This window comes from Orcinus orca, chromosome 3, assembly GCF_937001465.1.
Source record: "Orcinus orca chromosome 3, mOrcOrc1.1, whole genome shotgun sequence".
Lineage (NCBI taxonomy): Eukaryota > Metazoa > Chordata > Mammalia > Artiodactyla > Delphinidae > Orcinus > Orcinus orca.
This window is the reverse complement of record NC_064561.1, coordinates 155,161,816-155,181,742: the sequence shown is the minus strand read 5'-3', so window position 1 is coordinate 155,181,742 and position 19,927 is coordinate 155,161,816. Positions and strand designations below refer to the sequence as shown.

Sequence of the window (19,927 nt, the reverse complement as noted above, 5' to 3'; positions counted from 1 at the left end):
TTAAAAGAAAATCTGCGGACATGTGTTTCAATTTTATCTAAACTAGATTTTTTTTCCTTACAAGATGTAAAGGTTTTATTGAATATTCTTTTTTTTTTTCAGTTGTTTCAAAAACAATTGAACTAAGGTTTCAGAAGCATCTAAATTCATATACGGATAGTTTTGTAAATAACCAGGCTTGGAGACATATAAATAAAACCAGAATAGAAGTGAAAAAAAAAGTTCTTCTGGAAATTATACATTGAAGGATAAATACAACACCTATTTGTGCCTGTCAGATGAAGAAAGAGGTTACCGATTATTCCAATCCTCGGCTTTTAATGAGAGAGGAATTTATTCATGCAAACATACATGCAGTAAATGTGTGCCACTTCTATTTGTGAGCACATCTGGTTCAGAAATAGAAGAATCTAGTAGTCAGACCCACCTGCAAATTCCCCAATCTACACAAAAAAGACAAACCACACCCATCACGCCTAATAACAAATTCTTTTTGCATCTGGTTTGACTGAACTTGAAAAAGGATGCCTGTTCTCATATTGTATACTCTCATTCCAGAATATCTCTCTTTCATTCAATTCACCAGGGACTCTGTGGGTGGGAGTCGAGAGTGTAGATGTCAGAACTGATTATCCCAATCCCACCACTGTATATTTTATAGTGAGAAAAAGACAGAGAGCAGCTGGGTGAGAGGTAAATTAAGTGTGCAATATCTATGTATATATAAATGAAAATAAAGGGGTTTGAAAGAATATGTAACAATGGTTAATAGGACTGGAATGCCTTAGTAAGGCACACATGTGGCAGATAAATCCAGGGACCAGCTACTTCAGTGAAGTTTCTGGGAGCCCAGACTGGAACATGCCAGAATGTTTCCTCCAAAAAGTGAAAGAAAAGGTGGTGTACTTTGCACCACTTCCCACCAAGGAAGAGGCACAATGCTTAATAGGCCTCCCGGGATTTGGAGGCAACATATACCACGTTTAAGTGCATGGTTCCCATCCATTCGCTAAATGACCCTCAAGGCAGCCTGCTTTGAATGGAGCAGAGAGAAAGAGTAGCTCTCCAGCTGGTCTAGGCTAACATGAGTCCCTTCCAACAACATATCCAATAGAGTTTGAAATGTCTGTGGCAGATCTGAAAAGCTGCATTCCAAGAATTACTGCCCAGGCTCCCAGAGTTTCATAGGAAAGCCATGCCCTCCTGAAAACTAACAATTTTCCTTCTGAGAAACAGCTTTTGGCTTGCTTGTGCCCTAGTAGAGACTTAATACCTACCTATATTAGTTGCCACTGTAACAAATTAACACAAATGTAGTGGTTATAGTAGGGGCAGTCGTGGCCACCCAAAGAGCAAGTCCTAATTCTGGAATCTGTGAATGTTACCTTATAAGGAAAGAGGGTCTTTGCACATGTGATGAAGTTAAAGATCTCGAGATGGGTTGATTATCCTGGATTATCTGGGTGGGCCCTAAATGCACTCACACGTGTCCTCAGGAGACAGAGGTAGAGGGAGATTTGATAAAGAGGAGATGACACCCACAGAGGAGAAGACAACGTGAAGATGAAAGCAGAGATTGGAGTGATGAGACCACCCACTTGAAAAATGCCCGCAGCCCCCGAAGCAGAAGAGGCAAGGGATGGATACCCCCTATAGCCTCCAGAGGGCGGGTGGCCCTGCCAACACCTTGATCGTAGCCCAGTGATACTGATTGGAGACTTCTGGCCTCCAGAGCTGTGAGAGAATAAATCTGTGTTGTTTTAAGCCGCCAAGTTTGTGGTAATTTGTTAGAGTAGCCACGGGAAACTAATACAATGGCTTAAAACAGTGAAAATTTATTCTCTTATGGTTCTGGAGGTCAGAAGTCTGAAATCAATTTCCCTGGGCTAAAGTCAAAGTAGTGGCAGAAGGACTGATTCCTCCTGGAAGCTCTGAGAGGAGAATCCATTCCCTTGCTTTTTTCTTGGCTTCTGGTGGCTGTGGCAGTTGGTTTCGGGCCCTAGGTTTCTGGCCCCTTTGTCCTTCTTCAAAGAGCATCACTCCAGTCTCTGCTTCCATCATCCCACTGTCCTTTCCTCTGACTCTGACTCCTCTTACATTCTTCTTATAAAAAATGTTGTGATTACACTGGGTCCACTCACATAAACTAGGGTAATCTCCCCATCTCAAGATTCTTAACCGCATACACAAAGTCCCTTTTGCCACAGAAGGTGACATGCCCAGGTTCCAGAGATTAGGAGGTGGATGTATTGAGGGACCATTATTTAGCCTACCACACTATCTAACCACTGGATTTCAAGTGACTATGCAACCTGACGTTCCTGTCATGAGCTGAGGTGTCTCCTGATCCAGCAAACCCTAAATTTGTATGCAGCTGCACTCCATCCTCTAGGAAAAAGATTAGGCCCAAGCAGGTCCTGAAGACACCAGCATTTTTCACAAACATATGGTTTACATTCTTAATATTCCTAGTCTTGATGCACTGCCACATCCTTCTCATCTAATCAGTTATGACAATTGCCTGAGGAATAACAAATTTAAAGAAAGGTTTTTAAAATTATTCTGCATACTCTGTTGGCGCCTTCTATAAGTGGAATGTCTCAGCATCACAGTGCCACGCAGGTGAACTATGAAGGGTAGTGAGGCAGATACATTCTTTCAGTGCGGAGAACTTTGAGAAGTACATGTGTTTATCCTCTGCTTGGAAATGGATATGCCCCAGAGTACAAATCAATATCAATTAACGGGCAAGGGTTATGAATTTGCCTAGATGGTTAGGGTCTTGGAAGGAACAAGAATGAAAAATTAGAGATGAGGAATTCTGGGGAAGAGGTACGTGATGGTGGGGTAGAATTTTATTTTCCAAAGATGGCCATGCCAATATGTCCCATATTACATGTGCTCCTTACAGTGTGACATTGACACCCCTCCATAGAGAGATGAGGTCTATGTTTCGTTTCTCTGAGTCTGGGCAGGTCATGGCAGAAGCAATGTCATATGACTTCTAAGCCTGTCATAAAAGGCAATACAGCTTGCTTCTAGTCCTCTTGGGATGTTCGCCTTTGCAACTCAGTGACCATGCTGTGAGGAAGCCAAGCAGCCAAATGGAAAAGCCACATGTAGACAGATGTTCCAGTCTCAGCCCCAGCTGAAGACCCAGCCTACAGCAGCATCAACCTCCAGGTATGTGAGTGAGCAGGCCTTTGGAATAATCCTACTCCCAGCCCTCAAGTCACTGCAAGTGACACTAAGTAGAAAAGAGATGTGCTATTCCTGTGAGACCTGCCTAAATAGCAGATTCATGAGCAAAAAAATGTCTTCAGCCATTAAGTTTGGGATGATTTGTTACATGGCAATAGATAACAGATAGATAACCTCTCAGACTTGGCCCAAAGTGTAAAATTATATGTGCCCTTATGAAGGCTAGCCAAAAGTCAACCACTGAAGATGAGGCTCTCAAAAATCTGGTGGACAGGTACAACTGTTTGGGGATATTAGTCAGATTTTTTCTCCAGCCAACCTGTACTTGTCCAATGGGCTTATGAACAGGTAGCCAAGCTGGGAGGGGTGAACTTTGTCTCACCAATGTTGATCTGCTTGGTACCCACTGCTAAGCATTGCCAATGGCAAAACCCAGCAATGAACCCACAACGTAGTACCATAAACTAGTACCTGGAGGCAAGCTGACTACATGGGAAACCTTCCATCATAGGGAAGCAGAGACTGTCCTAATGGAATAGAGATGTATTCCGGATACAGATTATCTTTCCTCCCTGTCATATTTCTACCACACTAACTAAATGTCTTGTTCACGAAACTACTGACCAAAGAACTAAAATGTGCAGAAAAATAAGGTATGTGATAAATCGATACCTATGGCAATCACTGATCTTACCATGTATCCCATCACCCAGAAGCAATCAGTCTTATAGAACAATAGAATGACTTATTGAAGACTTGCTTATGGTGTCACCTGGGAAATAACACTGAATTAGGTTGGAATGCTTTCCTACAGGGTGGGATATATACTCTGATCAAAAAATCAATAAGAGGCCAAGATGGAATAATAGGGACCCTACTTACGCTCACATCTGTAACAACAACAAAAGGACACGGTGTTTGAAAAAACAGTCTTGAAGACACTGGACATGAGGCAATAAAGGATAGTGATCGCTGAGAAACAAGAAACACATGAGGTAAACCCTATGATTGCCCTAGCTTACTGGCTTGAGAGAGTTTCTAGGCTGTGGTGCAGGGAGGAGAAACCCAGGTAGAGTTGGATGGAGTCTCTGAGTTAAGAAGAAGGAACTGAGGGCTCAGGGAGACTAAGGTGACAGAGTTCACATGACAGAATACCAGATATGAGAGAGCTGCACATATAAAAGAACCCCAGAGATCTACAGAGGCTACTCCTTTAGTATTCAGCACATCTCATGTGTGTGAGGAAAATGCCTTAGGCAAGAGAAAGGAGTGCCTAGTGCCTGCATAGGGTTTGAAACAGTGCTCACCAACCAGACTGGAAAACCTCATAATCCACAGGGCATTGGGTAGAATACTGTGAAGGTTCTTGCCTCAATAGTGGGAAATAATTAGCCCTAGACTGACCCTAGCTTAACAAATCCTAAAAGCAAGACTCTAAAGAATCTAAATGTGTTAAGTAACTTACCTATGTTGAAGAACAAAGCTCAGGAATATTTCTAGAAATACAAACAATCCGGCACCCAATAAGTATGCCTTCCTGTACTGCAGAGGCTAGAAACCTATGAACAACATTTCTCAGATTCCCTAACAGCTGGGATCCTGAAGACGAGTTTTTCTTTGGTTCTTGTTTTGTGTTATATTTTTGCCAACCAGATATATTTTCATGTGACTTGGAAGGCAAAAGCGTAGCAGAGACTTGTTGGGTTTTTTTTTTGATACTTTGGTTGAAGCTATGGATATACATAATGTTTGTTTGTTTGTTCATTTTTCTGCAGTCACATTCCCCTATCCATGTAGGAAACTTTGTGGGTATTGTAGCAGTGGCAATAGTGGCAGAGGCTTCCTGATTCATTTAGCAGAGCTCACTGAAGTCAGCAGTTTCAGGGGGAGCTTCTCAATTTTTCACTTTCCTAATAGTGGCAATGGTAGCAGCTCCCCTTATAGGTGAAAATAGTGGTATTATTCTGCAAATATGGCCTAAATATCATTCCTCTAGTCCTCTCAACAACTTATATTATACCTCTTTTAGCTTAAAACAGCTGGAATTAGTTCCGTTTCTTGAAAAAGAATCCTCCTATAGGAATTTGCATTAGTTATCAATTGCTGTGTAACAAATTGCCCCTTCCCCCAAATTAAGTGGCTTATAATAATAAATATTTATTATCTCACAGTTTCTGTGGGGCAGGACTTTAGGAGCAGATTCACTTAGTGTTTCTGGCTCAAAGCCTCTTCTGTGGTTGCAATTAAGATATCAGACAGGACTGCAATCATCTGGGGTGGGAGGATCCACTTCCAAGGTGGCTCACTGACAAGCTGCTGACAGGAATCCTCAGTTTCCACTTACTCTTAGCAGGAGGCTTCACTTCCTCACTGCATGGGTCTCTTCATAGGGCTGCATGGGTGTCCTAAAGATTTAGCAACCAGCAAATCCCCCCAAAGAAAGCAGTCCAAGGGAGAAACCAAAGAGGAAGCTGCAGTGCCTTTTATGACTTTGTCTCCTAAGTTGTGGGCTATCACTTCTGCTTTATTCTATTTGTTAGAAGTGAATCTTTAAGTACAGCCCACACTCAAGGAGAGGGAATTTAGGCTCCACTCTTTGAAGGGAGGAGTGTCAAAGAATTTGTGGACATATTTTAAGCTGCCACATAATCTTCTACAGATGTGAAAGTGTATTATTTTGTATAAATTTTATGCAGTTTGCATATAATATGTAACACTTGCAAAATACTTCTCATCATTAGTAACAATTCCAATAACCCCAAATAAGATTATCTCTTCCCTTTTGGCAACTGGTCACATTTATTTATTCTTTCTTTTATCATCCTAATTTTTCTCCTTCAAAGGCAAGTTTTCATGAAGGTCAATTTGCCTCTCCTTACTCAAGCTAATGTAAAGATAAGATTTGTCCCCATAGTCACTATTACCAGTGACAACAGACCTACCTTTTTTTTTTTTTTTTTTTTTGCTGTACGCGGGCCTCTCACTGTTGTGGCCTCTCCCGTTGTGGAGCACAGGCTCCGGACGCGCAGGCCCAGCGGCCATGGCTCACGGGCCCAGCTGCTCCGCGGCATGTGGGATCTTCCCGGACCGGGGCAGGAACCCGTGTCCCCTGCATCGGCAGGCGGACTCTCAACCACTGCGCCACCAGGGAAGCCCAGACCTACCTTTTTTATGAGTGAAAAATAAAATTCTACAATTGTTTCATGACAGGAATCCCCACAAGTAATTAAAATATAGGTAGGTCACTTTAAAAGTGTCAGGGTAAGGGAGTAAAAAGGGCTTGAATTATCTTACTGAATTCATTGAAGAAGTGAATCAGAACAAATAAGAATAATTTCAATTTATTACATAATTTTTAAAGAAGCAGTAAAATTATTTTTAAAGGGGTCCCCTGAAAAAAAGCATGCCCTCCCTTTTATGAACAGAGACCACCCTCATGCAACAGTAAACTTGGCAAGATATTTCAGAATTATTTTGACAAAGCAAAAGAAAAGTTCCTAATGAAACTATAGTTATGTCACAAAAATGGAGAGACTGCATTAAGTATTCATATTTGTTTTAATGTCCCAAACCATGACTTTAAAATTTTTAAAAATTTAAATGCTATGTATGTTCCATAATTCTTTCCACAGGTCCCCATGTCAGTAAAGGTAATATAGCACTTCACACAGTGTCCAGAAACAAGCATAGTTATTGGTGTAGAATAAGTGCCCACTAAATTTCCTTGTATTAATTAATGAATTAATGTAGCTAATGAGAGGGAGATCTGTCACCTGAAGAAAAATAGTATCAGCCTGGCTGGCAATCATTTCAAAGTTAATTAAAAATCTTCCAGCTCATTTCACTTGACCTGACGGGTTTTCTTTTATGTCCTAAGTGTGTGAGCCCATAACAATTTTCAAGATTCATGTGCAAGGTACCACAAGATACAGCCCACATCCCCACCCCAACCTACCTAATAAATGGAAAATACTAGAACATGAAAGATAATAACAAATGAAGTAGGGATGCTGAATTCTAAAGATATATTCCCAGCACAGGTATCATTACATTCTTATTACTGATTTGTCTTTTCAAAGTACTTCATGCTGGTCTCCCTGTACCTGGTTGGCTTCCTATCGCTGTTCTTGAATCTTCTTTGCTTGAGATGCATATATGTAGTTTTCATGTTAAAAGCTAAGATAAAGGGGCTTCTCTGGTGGCGCAGTGGTTGCGAGTCCGCCTGCCGATGCAGGGGACACGGGTTTGTGCCCCGGTCCGCGAAGATCCCACATGCCGCGGAGCGGCTGGGCCCGTGAGCCACGGCCGCTGAACCTGCGCGTCCGGAGCCTGTGCTCCGCAACAGGAGAGGCTACAACAGTGAGAGGCCCGCGTATCGCAAAAAAAAAAAAAAAAAGCTAAGCTAAATGGTGCTATAATGAAAAGCACTCTGTGAGATATGAGTGCATTTGACATGGGCTTTAAAGGATAGAAGTGACCTCAACAGATACATGGAGACAACAGATGGTATTCACTGTAGAAGGATGAGGATAAGCAAAGGTATGGAGACTGGGAAGTCAAAACCTTTTCAGCACTTAGATACCCTTTGATTCTAAGTAAATAATGCTACCAATTGTGAAAGGAGGTATATTAAAACACACCTGTATGTAGGTACACACCTGTTAATTTTGGAGAATGCAATAGCCTTGACTTAGGTAAGCCACCCATCAACCAAAACAGGGAACGCCCAAGGAAGCATGAGTCATAACATTTTCTTGACTATTTAGCTGTAACGTTATTGGTCAAATGTATTGTTTAATACACACCCACATACACCCCAATAACAAAAAGAGTCATTTACTTTTTGACAAAAGGCTATCGTCAGGGCATAGCTATGAAATATGAGGAATCTCTAATAATCATACTATGGATATTATCAATACCTGGGGAAGATATGGCGACTGCCTCCACAATGTCCTCTCCAAATGGCTTCCAGAATCTAGTCTTCCTGGTAGGATGTGGCAAAATGATACCCTTGACCCTAATTGTAAGGAAGGTTAGACATAGTCTAGTCTCCAAGAACAGTTGTGACAGCAATTTCTCTGGTAGTACTAGACAATGGCTCATAGTACAGTCCTCTAATTACATGTATAGCTCCTCAGAAAAATAAAAAAATATGTTTTTGGATCTGACAAGCTCAATAAAGGACGTCTGTGATTCAGATTGGAGTGTTTATTCAGCTCACACATTAAATACACATGTTGATTTCTTCAAAAAATATTTACACATCTACTAAATGTTAGTCACTGTGCTAGGTGATGGAGCAGAAAGAAGAATAAAAAGATGCATAAGACTGAATTCCTCCCTCCAAAGGAATTTACAATCATACAAGGGAAAAACAAGGGAGAGAGAAAGCATGGAGGGAAAAGTTCACCTGTGACTCTTTAAATTTATATTTTTTATTTTTATCAAACACATGTATTTGATTCTTTGACCAAGTAGTTCTATAAGGCTTTCCCTATCTCCTTTAACTTTCCATTTAATAAACACAAATGTGTCATTCTTCCAAAAGGTGCGTGGAAGAGACAGCACAGATTTCTAACATGGGGTTAGTATGGAAAGAGATCGTCTGTTTGAGACTCTCCTAAGTAGGAGGGTTTGCTTGGGAATCACCATCTGGCCTAAATTTCACTAATATGAAGAAAAACCCATTAATCTGCATAATACTAAAGCATGATCTTTTCTTGTTTTCTAGACATCATCTGGAAGGAACTGATAATTGAACATGCAGAAAATCCCCATGTGGATAATCAAGAATTGGTTGCAAATGTATTGACATGTTTCCTAGATGACTGTGATTTCTCCTGATTCTCCCAACTCACTTAAAAAGATGACAATTTAGGAAATAAATTAGAGGCCAATCTTAAATTAATGGCCTAAGCATGACACTTACTTTGAATGTTTGAATTGATGATGTGTTCTTTGTTAGTAATAAAAGTATTACTTTTAAAATAGTATTAAAAAGTAGTATTTTTAAGTATTAGAAATTTGAACATATCTTGAGGAGGAGATTTGTAAATAATGTATATATTTTATAATATATATAAAGATACTACTATAGTTATTCATTTTATTTATTTTTTCCAGCTTTATGGGTATACTTGACAAATAATTCATTTTATTTAAATTAAATGCATTCCATCTACTACCACCTACATTCTTCAGGCTAAATACTGTACTAGACATTTGACAAACATCAATCCATCTTATCATCATAGCAACTCTTTGAATTAGATATACATAGGTCCATTTTATTACTCAGAAAACTGAGGCTCAGACTCCTGGGATAAGATGGGAGACTGAAACTTCTTCAAAGAAATTCTATCTTACTTCACCTAACAGAATGATCAAAAAACTTACTAGCAACCACCAAACTAGAAAAGGTGTTTAAGCTAATGCTACAGACCTCAGTAACAGGTGTCCAAAGAAAGAAACAGGAGATTCAGGAGCTGAGCAAAGGAGCAACTGGATCACCTCCTAACACCACCTCCACTATCCAGACATTTTAATGAATCCTGAGAATTCTCACTTATCTCAAGTCCAGAGGAAAGCAAACTGAGCAACCACCCTTGTCTTCCTCTTCTTTTTTTATAATCATTCTTTTTAGTAAGGAGCTATGGAAACTGGAAAAGAAGAGGATAAAACAAGGAAAGTGAATAGCGAGGCTGGTTTTCTTTAGCCAGTTAACAAATGAAGCCTTCAGTGCTGTACATAGTCTGCTCCATTGGAACGGTACACATATCCAAAAGAGGTGGAGTGAAACTTGGTTCTCAGCAAAACCTAGGTGCTATAACACAGACACCACCTCCTCCCACACACAGTCACACTACAGGCCACATTTCCTCAAGTTAAAGAAGAGAAAATGGAGAACAAAACCCCCCAGCTCCACATGAAAATTCAGAGGGAAAACGTGGTCTCAGAGCTGAAAGAGAGTCAAGAAATCTCTTGCATTTTATGGGAGCAAATAGCTCCCTGGTCAGGGAGCTAGATCCCGTATGCCGCAACTAAAGGTCCTGCAGGTTGCAAAGAAGATCCTGCGTGCTGCAACTAAGATCCGGTGCAGCCAAATAAATAAATAAATATTTTAAAAAATATATTATTCTGAGAAGGGGTCTATAGACTTCACCAAAGGGCCAAAAGGGTCTATGGCACTAAAAGTACCCCTACAGTCGTATCTCAGAAAAGCCTGCTGCTCCTCCAACATTACATGACGTGTAGAAAAGACCCATGCAAGTAAAGGATCCTGAAGTTGAATCTTCATTAGTGTTACAACAAATTGATCACTGGTTGTAGCTGAAACAGCATTTTCAAATGAGAGATAGAACCTGAGTGTTGATCTTGTCCGAATAACAAGATAGGGCTCCTGACACTATGGAGCAGTCATACTGTCACTAGAATGCCTCCCCAGAATTCCATGCGAGAAAGACACAGTCTGTCTTGCGTAAGCTACTATATTTGGGGTCCTCTTTTTACAGCAACCTAATCTGTTCCCTAACTAATATATTACTTTTTCAATATAACTCCCAAGAGATAAAATAATTTCCCACCACTGGCAATAGAAAGATGGATGAAGAAGGAGAAGAGAGCAGAGTTTGAGGCCAAAAAGGACCTTACCATTTATGGTAACCCAGAATTTAACCCACTGACTCCTAGTGAATGGTAGAACTGGGGAGATTTACATACTCATTATTAGCATTTTCCTTCACAGTATCTAATCTCCCTCAAATATCGAATCTGTTACAAATACAAATATTCAAGTGAAAAATTTTTTTCACATTAACCCCATAATTGCAATGAAAAATATACCTAAATTTTTAAAACTTTTCCATCAAAAAATGAAAAGCGTCTCCAATATTTGTTCAGCCCTGCAACAAAAGTAACATCATCATTCCTTACTCAAAACTCTCCAAAATCTTCATTTTATGACACTTTAAAAGATGAAAGATTTCATTAAAAAATCAGTGGATTTTTGGATGAAAAATCCTGGCATGAATTTATACCTTGCCCAAAGTTGTTTGATAATTGCTTTGGAAATTTGAACTCTGGGTATTTTGTTCCTTTAATGTAAAAGCAATCAGACCAGAAGTGATGAAACAACTGGTAGTCTGAGCACACCCACTTCCCAGGTGGTGCTCCTGCTGTGGATACCGTGAAGTGGGTTCAGTAATTTAACCACGTCAGAGAAGAAAATAAAGCTCAAGGATTCTAGGGCAGCCATACATCACCTCTAAGAGCATCCATGGGAAAATGGGGAGGCCTGGACCATCCCCACCTGGCACCCTCAGGACAGAGCCTTGAAGAAAAGGCTTGAAAGCTACAAGCCGTGTGGCTGACAGGGTCTTGGTGCTCTGGACTGGTGTCAGGTCTGAGCCTCTGAGGTAGGAGAGCCGAGTTCAGGACATTGGACCACCAGAGACCTCCCAGTTCCACATAATATCAGTCGGCGAGAGCTCTTCCAGAGATCTCCGTCTCAAGTTAAGACCCAGCTCCACCCAATGGCCAGCAAGCTCCAGTGCTGGATGCCCCAGGCCAAACAACTACCAAGACAGGAACACAACCCCACCTTAGCAGAGAGGCTGCCTACAATCATACTAAGTTCACAGACACCCCAAAACACACCACTGGATGCAGCCTGCCCACCAGAAAGACAAGATTCAGCCCCACCCACCAGAACACAGGCACCAGTCCCCTCCACCAGGAAGCCTACACAAGCCACTGAACCAACCATATCAACTGGGGGCAGACACCAAAAACAATGGGAACTATGAACCTGCAGCCTGCGAAAAGGAGATCCCAAACAGAGTAAGTTAAGCAAAATGAGAAGATGCAGAAATACACAGCAGATGAAGGAGCAAGGTAAAAACCCACCAGACAAAACAAATGAAGAGGAAATAGGCAGTCTACCTGAAAAAGAATTCAGAGTAATGATAGTAAAGATGATCCAAAATCTTGGAAATAGAATGGACAAAATATAAGAAACATTTCACAAGGACTTAGAAGAACTAAAGAGCAAACAAACAATGATAAACAACACAATAAATGAAATTTAAAATTCTCTAGAAGGAATCAATAGCAGAACAACTGAGGCAGAAGAAAGGATAAGTGACCTGGAAGATAAAATAGTGGAAATAAATACCTCAGAGCAGAATAAAGAAAAAGGAATGAAAAGAATTGAGGACAGTCTCAGAGACCTCTGGGACAACAGTAAACGCACCAACATTTGAATTACAGGGGTCCCAGAAGAAGAAGAGAAAAAGAAAGGGTCTGAGAAAATATTTGAAGAGATTATAGTGGAAAACTTCCCTAACATGGGAAAGGAAATAATCAAGTCCAGGAAGTGCAGAGAGTCCCATACAGGATAAACCCAAGAAGAAACATGCCAAGACACATATTAATCAAACTATCAAAAATTAAATACAGAGAAAAAACATTAAAAGCAGCAAGGGAAAAGCAACAAATAACATAAAAGGGAATCCCCATAAGGTTAACAGCTGATCTTTCAGCAGAAACTCTGCAAGCCAGAAGGGAGTGGCAGGACATGTTTAAAGTGATGAAAGGGAAAAACTTACAACCAAGACTACTCTACCCAGCAAGGATCTCATTTAAATTCGACAGAGAAATTAAAACCTTTACAAACAAGCAAAAATTAAGAGAATTCAGCAACACCAAACCAGCTTTACAACAAATGCTAATGGAACTTCTCTAGGCAGGAAACACAAGAGAAGGAAAAGACCTACAAAAACAAATCCAAAACAATTAAGAAAATGGTAATAGGAACAGACATATCAACAATTACTTTAAATGTAAATGGATTAAATACTCCAACCAAAAGACATAGTGTGGGTGAATGGATACAAAAACAAGACCTGTATATATGCTGTCTACAAAAGACCCACTTCAGACCTAGGGACACACACAGACTGAAAGTGAGGGAATGGAAAAAGATATTCCATGCAAATGAAAAACAAAAGAAAGCTGGAGTAGCAGTTCTCATATCAGATAAATAGACTTTAAAATAAAGACTATTACAAGACACAAAGAAGGACACTACATAATGATCAAGGGATCAATCCAAGAAGAAGATATAACAATGGTAAATATATCTACACCCAACATAGGAGCACCTCAATACCTAAGGCAAATGCTAACAGTCATTTGCCTTATGGCTGTTAGCTAAAAGGGGAAATTGACAGTAACACAATCATAGTAGGGGACTTTAATACCCCACTTTCACCAATGGACAGATCATCCAAAATGAAAATAAATAAGGAAACACAAGCTTTAAATGACACATTAAACAAGATGGACTTAATTGATATTTATAGGACATTCCATCCCAAAACAACAGAATACACATTTTTCTCAAGTGCTCATGGAACATTCTCCAGGATAGATTATATCTTGGGTCACAAATCAAGCCTTGGTAAATTTAAGAAAATTGAAATCAAGTATTAATTATCTTTTCTGACCACAACACTATAAGACTAGATATCAATTACAGGGAAAAAAGCTGTAAAAAATACAAACACATGGAGGCTAAACAATACGTTACTAAATAACCAAGATATCACTGAAGAAATAAAAGAGGAAATCAAAAAACACCTAGAAACAAATGACGATGAAAACACGACGACCCAAAACCTATGGGATGCAGCAAAAGCAGTTCTAAGAGGGAAGTTTGTAACAATACAATCTTACCTCAAGAAAGAAGGAAAATCTCAAATAAACAACCGAACCTTACACCTAAAGCAATTAGGCAAAGAAGAACAATAAAACCCCAAAGTTAGCAGAAGGAAAGAAATCATAAAGATCAGATCAGAAATAAATGAAAAAGAAATGAAGGAAACAATAGCTAAGATCAATAAAACTAAAGGCTGGTTCTTTCTGAAGATAAACAACATTGATAAAGCACTAGCCAGACTCATCAAGAAAGAAAGGGAGAAGACTCAAATCAACAGAATTTGAAATGAAAAAGGAGAGGTAACAACTGACACTGCAGAAATACAAAGGATCATGAGAGATTACTACAAGCAACTATATGCCAATAAAATGGACAATCTGGAAGAAATGGACAAATTCTTAGAAAAGCACAACATTCCGAGACTCAACCAGGAAGAAATAGAAAATATAAACAGACCAATCACAAGCACTGAAATTGAAAGTGTGATTAAAAATCTTCCAACAAACAAAAGCCCAGGACCAGATGGCTTCATAGGCGAATTCTTCTCTAAAAAACATTTAGAGAAGAGCTAACACCTACCCTTCTCAAACTCTTCCAAAATATAGCAGAGGGAGGAACACTCCCAAACTCATTCTACGAGGCCACCATCACCCTGATACCAAAACCAGACAAAGATGTCACAAAAAAAGAAAACTACAGGCCAATATCACTGATGAACATAGATGCAAAAATCCTCAACAAAATACTAGCAAACAGAATCCAACAGCACATTAAAAGGATCATACACAATGATCAAGTGCCGTTTATCCCAGGAATGTAAGGATTCTTCAATATATGCAAATCAATCAATGTGATAAACCATATTAACAAATTGAAGGAGAAAAACCATATGATCATCTCAGTAGATGCAGAAAAAGCTTTTGACAAAATTCAACACCCATTTATGATAAAAACCCTCCAGAAAGTAGGCATAGAGGGAACTTACCTCAACATAATAAAGGCTATATATGACAAACCCACAACCAACATCGTTCTCAATGGTGAAAAACTGAAACCATTTCTTCTAAGATCAGGAAAAAGACAAGGTTGTCCACTCTCACCACTATTATTCAACATAGTTTTGGAAGTTTTAGCCATAGCAATCAGAGAAGAAAAAGAAATAAAAGGAATACAAATCGGAAAAGAAGAAGTAAAGCTGTCACTGTTTGCAGATGACATGATACCAAATCTAGAGAATCCTAAAGATGCTACCAGAAAACTACTAGAGCTAATCAATGAATTTGGTAAAGTAGCAGGATACAAAATTAATGCACAGAAATCTCTTGCATTCATATACACCAATGATGAAAAATCTGAAAGAGAAATTAAGGAAACATTCCCATTTACCATTGCAACAAAAAGTATAAAATACCTAGGAATAAACATACCTAAGGAGACAAAAGACGTGTATGCAGAAGACTGTAAGACACTGATGAAAGAAACGAAAGATGATAAAAACAGATGGAGAGATATACCATGTTCTTGGATTGGAAGAATCAACATTGTGAAAATGACTACCCAAAGCAATCTACAGATTCAGTGCAATCCCTATCAAACTACCAATGGCATTTTTCACAGAACTAGAACAACAAATTTCACAATTTGTATGGAAACACAAAATACCCCGAATAGTCAAAGCAATCTTGAGAAAGAAAAACAGAGCTGGAGGAATCAGGCTCCCAGACTTCTGACTATACTACAAAGTTACAGTAATCAAGACAGTATGGTACTGGCACAAAAACAGAAAGATAGATCAATGGAACAGGATAGAAAGCCCAGAGATAGACCCACACACATATGGTCACCTTATCTTTGATAAAGGAGGCAAGACTATACAATGGAGAAAAGACAGCCTCTTCAATAAGTGGTGGTGTGAAAACTGGACAGCTACATGTAAAAGAATGAAATTAGAAATCTCTGTAACACCATACACAAAAATAAACTAAAAATGGACTAAAGACCTAAATGTAAGGCCAGACACTATCAAACTCTTAGAGGAAAACATAAGCAGAACACTCTATGATATAAATCACAGCAAGATCCTTTTTGACCCACCTCCTAGAGAAATGGAAATAAAAACAAAAATAAACAAATGTTACCTAATGAATTTTTTTTTTTTTTTTTTTTTTGTGGTACGTGGGCCTCTCACTGTTGTGGTCTCTCCCGTTGTGGAGCACAGGCTCTGGACCAGCAGGCTCAGCGGCCATGGCTCACGGGTCCTGCCCCTCCACGGCATGTGGGATCTTCCCGGACCAGGGCACGAACCCGTGTCCCCTGCATTGGCAGGCAGTCTCTCAACCACTGCGTCACCAAGGAAGCCCCCTAATGAAATTTAAAAGCTTTTGCACAGCAAAGTAAACTGTGAGCAAGACGAAAAGATAACCCTCAGAATGGGAGAAAATATTTGCAAACGAAGCAACTGACAAAGGATTAATCTCCAAAATTTACAAGCAACTCATGTAGCTCAATCAAAAAAACAAACAACCCAATCCAAAACTGGGCAGAAGACCTAAATAGACATTTCCCCAAAGAAGATATACAGATTGCCAACAAACACATGAAAGGATGCTCAACAACACTAATCATTAGAGAAATGCATGTCAAAACTACAATGAGGTATCACCTCACACTGGTCAGAATGGCCATCATCAAAAAATCTATAAACAATAAATGCTGGAAAGCGTTTGGAGAAAAGGGAACCCTCTTGCACTGTTGGTGGGAATGTAAATTGATACAGCCACTATGGAGAACTGTATGGAGGTTCCTTAAAAAACTAAAAATAGAACTACCATATGACCCAGCAATCCCACTATTGGGCATATACCCTGAGACAACCATAATTCAAAGAGTCATGTACCACAATGTCCATTGCATCACTATTTACAGTAGCCAGGACATGGAAGCAACCTAACTATCCATTGACAGATGAATGGATAAAGAAGATGTGGCACATATATACAACGGAATATTACTCAACCATAAAAAGAAACGAAATTGAGTTATTTGTAGTGAGGTGGATGGACCTAGAGTCTGTCATACAAAGTGAAGTAACTCAGAAAGCGAAAAATAAATAACGTATGCTAAGACATATATATGGAATCTAAAAAAAAGGTTCTGATGAACATAGGGGCAGGACAGGAATAAAGACGCAGCCATAGAGAATGGACTTGAGGAGACATGGAGGGGGAGGGGTAAGCTGGGACGAAGTGGGAGAGTGGCATGGACATATATACACTACCAAATGTAAAATAGATAGCTATTGGGAAGCAGCTGCATAGCACAGGGAGATCAGCTCGGTGCTTTGTGACCACTTAGAGGGGTGGGTTAGGGAGGGTGGGAGGGAGACGCAAGAGGGAGGGGATATGGAGATATATGTGTACATATAGCTGATTCACTTTGTTATACAGCAGAAACTAACACAATATTGTAAAGCAATTATACTTCAAAAAAGATGTTTAAAAAAAAAAAAAAAGATAGTGCAGGGCTCCCTAAGACTAAGAATTGGCAAACTAGGCTGGTAGGCCCCTTGCCTGAATTTATAAAAAAAATTTTATTGGAACGATTTAAAAAAAGAAAGCAATAGACCGACTGATGGACGGACGGCTGCCCGGGACAGAAAGGCTAAATTGATTACCCACCCAGCACAGCATCTTACAGGAAAAGAATAGCACTTCCTAGAGGAATATGAGCGTAACAGGAAGGTTTCATTGACTCTGAATTAAAATTTTAACCTGTCCCCTGAACAGCTACAGGATTTGGAAGCTGAATCAATGTTATCAGATGAGTTAGGATTCAAACCAGACCTCCTGTTACAGTTTGTTCAGAATACGTCCAACCCACTGGGACAGGGACTAGTAGAATCAGAAGCTAAAGACATTACTTGCTTGTCCCTCCTTCCAGTGACTGAGGCCTCAGAATGAAGTCGGCTAATGTTTCCAGATAATACTCTAAATATACTAACTCCTCCAAGGAGGTTCCTTACTGAGCTGTGTTGAGAAGCCTTCAGGTGAATGTGGGTCCAGACAGAGAAGAGACGAGGGCTCAGATTGTACAGAAGCCTCCGGAGTCTTTGTCCACTCCAGAGTCTCTTAGCTTGTTGCAAGATCTATAGCCAAGTGATAGCACTTCTTTTATTCTTCTTAACCTACCAAGAGTCTGGGCTCTTCAGCTGAACACTTCGTGTTTGTACAAGATGAGGCAAAGGATTCAGGGAATGATTTCTTCTCCAGTGAGAGCACAGACAGTAGCATTCCATGGATCCTCCGGGTTCAGGAGTTGGCCCATGACAGTTTGATTGCTGCTACTCGTGCACAACCGGCAAAGAATGCGCAAACCAGCAACAATGGAGAAATGTCCTCCTTGCTTCTGATGATGGGCAACCCCAAGATTCTGGGCCCCTTCCTCAAATGGAGAAGAAGCTAAGTGTACAGTTGAAGGCTGTGACCAGACATTTGTGTGGCCAGCTCACTTTAAGTACCACCTCAAAACTGATTGAGGGCTTCCGTGGTGGCGCAGTGGTTGAGAGTCCGCCTGCTGATGCAGGAGACACGGGTTCGTGCCCCGGTCCGGGAAGATCCCACATGCCGCGGAGTGGCTGGGCCCGTGAGCCATGGCCGATGAGCCTCGTGTCCGGAGCCTGTGCTCCGCAACAGGAGAGGCCACAACAGTGAGAGGCCCGCGTACCGCAAAAAAAAAAAAAACAACAACAACTGATCGAAATGACGCTCCTTTATCTGCCCTGCAGCAGGTTGTGGGAAAAGCTTCTATGTGCTGCAGAGACTGAAGGGACACATGAGGACCTACAATGGGGAGAAGCCCTTTATGTGTCCTGAGTCTAACTGTGGTAAGCAGTTCACTACAGCTGGAAACCTGAAGAACCACCTGCGCGTCCACACAGGAGAGAAACCTTTCCTTTGTGAAGCCGAAGGATGCGGCAGTTCCTTTGGTGAGTATTCTAGTCTTCCAAAACATTTGGTGTTTCAGTCAGGAGAGAAGCCACATCAGTGTTAAGTCCGTGGGAAGACCTTCTCTCAGAGTGGGAGCAGGAATGTGCATGTGAGAAAGCATCACTTGCAGATGGGAGCAGCTGGGAGTCAAGAGCAGGAACAAACTGATGAGCCACTAATGGGCAGTACTTTGCTCGAAGAGCCTTCAGTAACCAGTAAAACCTGGTGTCTGAATTCTCAGCCCAACCTTGGTGGAGAGTCCTTGAAACTACCGAATACCGATTCTATCCTAGGAGTTGATGATGAGGTGCTCACTGAAGGATCCCCATGTCCTCTGTCTTCAGTGCCTGATGTGACACATCATTTGGTGACCATGCAGTCATGGAGGCACCCATGTGAGGTTTCTGTCTCAACTGCCATAGATCCACAGGAGTCACTAAACCAAGGAGATCTAACTGACAGACATGAGCATGGGCGCTGACTTCTCTGATCCCAGAGCGCATGTAGTGGGAACAGGACGCTTATGGCTCACAGTCTGCCAGAACCAAAATTAATCTGTGAAGGACAAGACCCCACTTTTGCCTCTGTTCATCTTTCCTGGCCTAAAAGATGAATGTAGGAGTGCTTCTCTTCGACTACCATCTAATTCAGTCAAGGAAGAAGCAGTGAATGTGGGCTGGGTCACTGTACCTACCTCTCTTCCCACTGCAAAATTTTGGGATAGGCTTATCCCAAAAGTGAATCTGATTATGTGTTGGCTGAAGTTTCTCAGTAAGACTGTTGAGGGAAGGTTTTCCTTTGAAGAGTTTTCATCGCAGACTGAGCTGTCTTTTCACATGCGTGAACTAAATCCTGCCACCAACCATAAAACTTCACCAAGAAGTTGAGCTTTCAAGATGCCTTGTTGCTTTGTAGAAAGGAGTGATGTCAGTTCTGTTGTGACATTCTCCCTTTAGCAACCTGAGTAAGAGACTCTCTGTCACTGGTCTGCAAAAACATTAATTACTTCAATTCCTGCTTG

General features: G+C 40.6%; 1 pseudogene; it reads left to right on the top strand.

Moving 5' to 3' along the window:
- The first annotated feature begins 17,585 nt into the window (after positions 1 to 17,585).
- LOC101287034 (zinc finger protein 410-like) lies at positions 17,586 to 19,387 on the top strand (annotated as a pseudogene).
- Positions 19,388 to 19,927: the final 540 nt, after the last annotated feature.